Raw genomic sequence first — 6,574 nt, forward strand, 5'->3', positions numbered from 1 at the left:
GTACATCACCACTGTAGTGTTACTAAGTAAGCAGAATTTAAGGGAATGTATATGCATCCACTTTAACAATAAGATAAAGATACCCAAACCAAAAAACAAAACAAATGTGTACCACAATATCCTGAAGAGGAAAATCAACAATCCATGTGACACTAAACAGATGATGATGAAACAAATATGGGATATATTATTTAAAAGGCATGAGTCCTGGGCCCTCCCTGGTGGTGCAGTGGGTTAGAGCACAGCACTGGGAAGCTAAAGCCACTTTAGCATAAGTTTGATCCCCAGCTCCGAAGGTAGCAAGAGCATGGCATGGCGGCAGACCTCTCCTGACCCGCCCACTGCTCCCCTCAGCAGTGTACTTTGTTAGTAGGCCTGTTCTGCTCCCCACTCTGTCTCTGGTGAATCCTCTCATTGCCCCTGCACCTCTAGCCTCTACCCCAGTTCTGTATGCACAAATAAATAAATCTTTTTTTAAAAAAAGGTATGAGTCCCAACTCAACCACTTCAGATTAAGGTGTTTGATACACTGATAACAAAAAGTCCTGGGAACTGAGAGAATCACAATAGTCCCCCTGTCTGCCAGCAGGCAGGAGCGTTATGCTTTCCCAGAGGCTCCAGCATCTTAGCTGGCTGCCATATTTGGATGTGTGAATTTCAGTTTACAAATGCTTCCTTTTAGCAGTTTTAATAAGCACATCCTCAGTGATAGGAAAGCTGCAAGGAAGTTCTGAAGAAAGGGCTGGGAGTTGTGAATCTTGCAGGAGGCCTTTTCCGCCTTCTAGGGGACCCTACTCAAATCCCTCTGACCTTAGGCATGATATACCTATAATATCCATATCCTAACTAAAATTTGGGCACACTGTCAGATTATTTTTCTGACTTATAAAATTTATGTGTGTAGCCTTATACAAATTCACACATAAAATTATGTTGATAGACTTAGTGAATTGCCTTTAAAAATATTACAGGAAAATATAAATGTTGCAGGGAAAACAAAGAACATGTATCAACTAACATGAACTTGTGGGCTTTTTTTTTTTTCATCACTGACCTACTATTGAGGTTGAACTCTCCTCGCTGAACAAGAACTCTTCTTGTGGGCCCTCCCTGGTGGCACAGCAGGTTAGGACGCAGCACTGCAAGCTAGCCACAGCTGCCTCTGTGTGAGTTCGATCTCCAGCCCAGGAAGTGACCCATGTGGCGTGACAGACCTCTCCTGATTGGCCCACTTCTCCCCTCAGCAGTGCAATTCATCGATCTGCCTGTTCTCTGCCTGTTCTGCTCCTAGCTCTGGCTCTGGTGAAGCCTCTAACCGCCCCTATACCTCTGGCTTGTACCCCAGTTCTGTATGCATAAATAAATAAATCTTTTTAAAAATAAAAAAAGAACTCTCCTTGTTTGAATTTTAAGGATCTGGAGTGGAAATACAGGAGTAGTGGCTCCTGTAGTTTTATGAAATGTTGTTTAGGCCATTCCTTAGTTTAGAGATAGAAAAAGTTTCTTTTTTTAGAAAAAGATTTATTTTTTTTTTAAATTCATACAAGAGCTGGGGTGTAGGCCAGAGGTGTGGGCATTGAGAGGATTCATAATGCTGAGACTTAACCATTTGCACCACCAGAGAAGCCTGAACATTTTTCCTAATAATAATATATATCACTGCTGAGAACTTATTATATCTAAACTCATTTTATCCATCATCTCATTTGTTCCTCAAGTGAGATGCCATTCAATGTGGTAGCTATTAACATTACTCCTGGCTTATACCTAGGGACACTCAGGTACAAAGAGGTTATGAGCCTTCCCCTGGAGAGTCTCTCCCTGGTGGCACAACGGGTTAAGGTGCAATGCTGCGACTCTGGCCACAGCTGTCTCAGTGCAGGCTCAATCCCCCAGGGAAGTGACCCACATGGCATGGCGGACCTCTCTTGACCCGCCCACTGCTCTCCTCAGCAGTGTGCTTCATCAGGCTGCCTGTTCTGCTCCCCACTGTCTCTGGTGAATCCTCTCACCGCCCTGTAACTCTGGCCTGTACCCATATTGTTGCATAAATAAATGAAAAATAAATCTTAAAAAAAAACTACAAAAAATAGCTCAAAAATAATTAACAAGTTTAGAATCCAATAGCAGGAAACTATAAGGAACATATAGTTTTCTTTACAGAAGTATGATTTCTTTCTGTCATCTCCTTCCTTTTGATAAAATAAAATCTCATAGGAAAATTATTTGCTCATAAGACAAGGCTGATCTCCTAACATTTGCCATTACTATTTACAGTGGTGCAAGAAAAATAGTAATTTTTTCCCTTTTAGGCCTTCTTAAGTTTACTTTACTGAAAGTTCTCCAAAATCTCAAATTGGATTTCATTTTTTAAATTTAAAAGGACAGGCTTATTAAGAAAAGGAAAAAAGGAGAACAGAGAGTTGCTCCTGCTTCTGAAAGGAAAAGTTTTGTAAAAATAAATGCCTGCAAAAAAAAAAAATGCCTGCATACACCCAGGATGGCAGTTTTGGGGCCAGAGCTGCTCAAATTGGGCTTTTAAGAGCCTCTTGAGTCTAAATAACCACAACAAGAACTGACCATCATATTTCAACCCTTACATTCCTAAATTTGGGTAGATACACTCTTCTGAAGATCTCCAAAATATCCTACAATTCAATTCTAAACATGGCAAAAAGACCTTACCTACTAGAAACACTGCAAGTCAGATACCAGCTTTCCTAGGAGGGTTCATAAACACTGGCTCCATAAAATAAACCTTATTTCCTCAAAAGGGTTTGATCACTTTTTATTAAACAAGCATCATTCTCAAATATAATATTCTAGCCAAGGCCTTGGTTGAAAACCAATGTTTCCCATTATGTCCCTTTAAAAAGGAGACTAGGACCTTACTGAATCCACGGCAATAATTTTATTGTCATTAAAATGTAATATGTGCGGCCCTCCCTGGTGGCGCAGCGGGTTAAAGCACTGCACTGAGAAGCTAAAGCCACTTCCGCATGAGTTCGATTCCCGCCTGCCCCGGAGGTGACCACATGGCGTGGCAGAACTCTCCTGACCCGCCCGCTGCTCCCCTCAGCAGTGTACCTCATCCATCTGCCTGTTCTGCTTCCCACTCTGTCTCTGGTGAATACTCTCACCCCCTGCATCTCTGGCCTATACCCCAGTTCTTGTATGCATAAATAAATAAATTTTTTAATGTAATATTTATACTGTCATAGATAAGAATATCCAATAGGCACAAATAAATAAATCTTTAAAAAAAAAAAATGTAATATGTGGGCCTCCCTAGTGGAACAGCGGGTTAAAGCACAGCGCTGAGAAGCTGAAGTCACTTCCGCATAAGTTCGATCCCTGCCTGCCCCAGAGGTGACCCACATGGCGTGGCAGAACTTTCCTGACCTGCCTGCTGCTCCCCTCAGCAGTGTACCTCATCCATCTGCCTGTTCTGCTTCCCACTCTGTCTCTGGTGAATACTCTCACCCCCTGCATCTCTGGCCTATACCCCAGTTCTTGTATGCATAAATAAATAAATTTTTTTAATGTAATATTTATACTGTCATAGATAAGAATATCCAATAGGAGTTTCCATACTCTAAAGGAGTCAAGCAAAAGAATAAGATACCATTTACTGATGTTTCATTTCAGTTTACAAAGGCAGTGTCTAGGGATAAAAGTAGAGTTATAAATTTTAGTAATTTTTCCTTTTAGGCCATCTTAAATTTGCTTTACTGAAAGTTCTCCAAAACCTCGGTAAATTGTTATGAAGTACAGACAACTTAAGGAGAAAGAAAATCAGCTTCTTTGACTACCCAGAAAACAGAGCTTTACAAAAACTATCAAGAATATTTCAAACAAAACTGTACTCATCCTCATCAGTTCTTTTAGTCCTGAGTCATTAATTCTTGTTCCACTGGATCTTGGGTACCAGTCTTAAGAAATGACTGCTTCTCTTGGTCCTCCCTGGTGGCGCAGCGGGTTAAAGCGCAACACTAAGAAGCTTAGACCACATGGCGTCGCAGACCTCTCCTGGCCTGCCCGCTGCTCCCCTCAGCAGCGTGCTTCCTCAATCTGCCTGTTCTGCTCCCCACTCTGTCTATGGTGAAGCCTCTCGCCGCCCCTGAGCCTCTGGCCTGTACCCCAATTCTGTAAGCACAAATAAATAAATCTTTAAAAAAAAAAAAAAAGAACTGACTGCTTCTCTACTGGACTCCTAGAAATCCTAATTCAGCCTGCTAGTCTCAAAGTTTTTTAAGCAGTACCATCAGAAGCCTGTACCCCAAAGTATCTGGCTTTGCTCTTTTCCATAAGAGTCTGAAGCATTCTTTTATTGAAGCTACATGATTGTCAAGCTTTCAAGAATGCATCAAATGAAAATTTATCCCTATGTGACAAAATATTTAAATGGTTATTAGCTTACTAGTTTAATTGATCAGAAAGATCTGATACAATTACAAGGATTCATCAATGACAAGGAAATTTGGTTGTTTCTGTGGCAGGCCAAACAAGATAACAAAGTCAATAGAAAATGATTAACTTTCTTTTTACAAGTAGGCTTCATTATGTCAAATTCATAAAAAGTGAAGGAACCTGCCATTCCCTTCCTTTTTTAATTTATTTCTGTTTCTTCTCCTAGTATACATTTTTTCCTCTCTACTTTCCTCCTTTTTTCTTTTTTATTTATTTATTTATTTATTGGCCTTTCTAGCATCTTCCTTTTCTTTGCCCTTTAAAGTGTATCTGTTATCTTGGTTGGAATTTTGGTAATAGTTCCTGTTTTTCACTAGAGACCTTAATATCAAAATTGTATCACTTAAACAACTAATCCTTGTGGACAAGGATTTATGAGTTTGACATAATGTAGCCTATCTTTGAAAAGAAAGTTAATCATTTTCTATTGACTTTGTTATCTTGTTTGGCCAGCCACAGAAACAACAATATTCCCTTGTCACTGCTGGATTCTTTGTAATCATATCAGATGTTTCTGATCAAATGAGCTAGCTGAATAGGAAAATATCTACATAGTATGACTTATCAGGGTTATCCTGAATTTAACCTTCTAAAAGACTACCAACTCACTCAAATACCTATAATTGTACCTAGAAATTAATTATTCTTTAATTCCTTTTCTTAAAGCAATGAGGCTTCAGGAATTTACCACTGAAATGACATAAATGATTATTTTCTATTTCCACCTTCTCATGAAATCTGAGGCGACTAGGGAGCAGTCCACCCTGCCAACATAAATGTGGCAGAGCAAAACGAGCATTTATTGTGGAATCAGATGTTATAGGTCTGAACTCAGTTTCACTTCTTTCTGGCTGTGTGACCTTTCTGAAATTGTTTACCTTCTTAAAGCTACATTACTTCATCTGTGAAATGGGGCTATAATTCCTATCAGCTTTGATGGTCTTGAAAAGCCACTTATCACAATACCTGGCATATAACAGCTGCTCGAGAAAACTGAAATTCCTCCTTCTTTCAAAAAAATTTAATGAACACCTACTCTGTCCACACATATGATGCTAGATGCTAGGAATATAATGGGAACAAAATATATACATGTCTTCTACCTTCTTGGGGTTACATTCTAATGGGGAAGATGTAAATAATTGAAATCTAATATAGATTTCTAATATTAGAATACTAGAAGTAACAGATATATTTATTAGAGGTTCACAGACAGTGACTGCTATAGGGTGAATATTTATGTCCCCAAATTATTATTTTGAAAAGTAATTCCCAATGATATGGTGTTTGGAGGTGGGTCCTTTAAGAAGTGATAAGATCTTGGAAGTAGATCCCTCATGAACGGGATCCCTAACAACACCCCTCACCTTTTCCATCACAGGAGGACACAGTGAAAAGCTGCCATCTCTAATTCAAAAAGCAGATACCAGACACCAGATCTGCTGATTTTGAATTCCCCATCTTCCAGGAATGTGAGAAATCAGTGCCTTTTTTTTTAAGGCACTTAATAAAAGGATTATGAGTGAACATAATCCTTACAAAGAAAAAATTACTGAGGCATAACATGATAATCCTGACTTTCTATATCATGAATCTACCAAACTAAATGTTAGAATATATCAAAACATAAGACTATTAAAGAGACCCAGCAAGTCTTGAGTATCTGTCAATTAAATTACACACATAAGTGATATGAATTTCTAGTTGAAACTCGGGGATTTATATAATTTATCTATAAATCAGAAGATGTTCAAGTAAAAAAAGTAAAAACATGGCCATATTAACATTAAAAATAAATAGAACTGAAATTATGACCAAAATCTCTAGCCACAGACCAGGAGATCTGCTGCCCTCTCCTGGAAGCTGATGTCCAAGATTTATTCTGGCTCAAAGGAAAGAGGACATGACCAGCTTCTATAGACTTCTGCTTTTTTCTTCTGTCTTTTCTTTCTTCTTTAAAAATATAATTTTAAATTGACGAAAAACTACAAAAGAGTACAACAGACACCTTCAGATACCCCAACTGTAAATATTTCTAAAGTATTGAAAACAAGTTGCAGAATTCATGATCTATTAATTTCAGTGCATATTAAAAAAAAAAAAA

The sequence above is a fragment of the Condylura cristata genome, unplaced genomic scaffold (assembly GCF_000260355.1).
Source record: "Condylura cristata isolate star-nosed mole 26May11 unplaced genomic scaffold, ConCri1.0 scaffold00003, whole genome shotgun sequence".
Classification (NCBI taxonomy): Eukaryota; Metazoa; Chordata; class Mammalia; order Eulipotyphla; family Talpidae; genus Condylura; species Condylura cristata.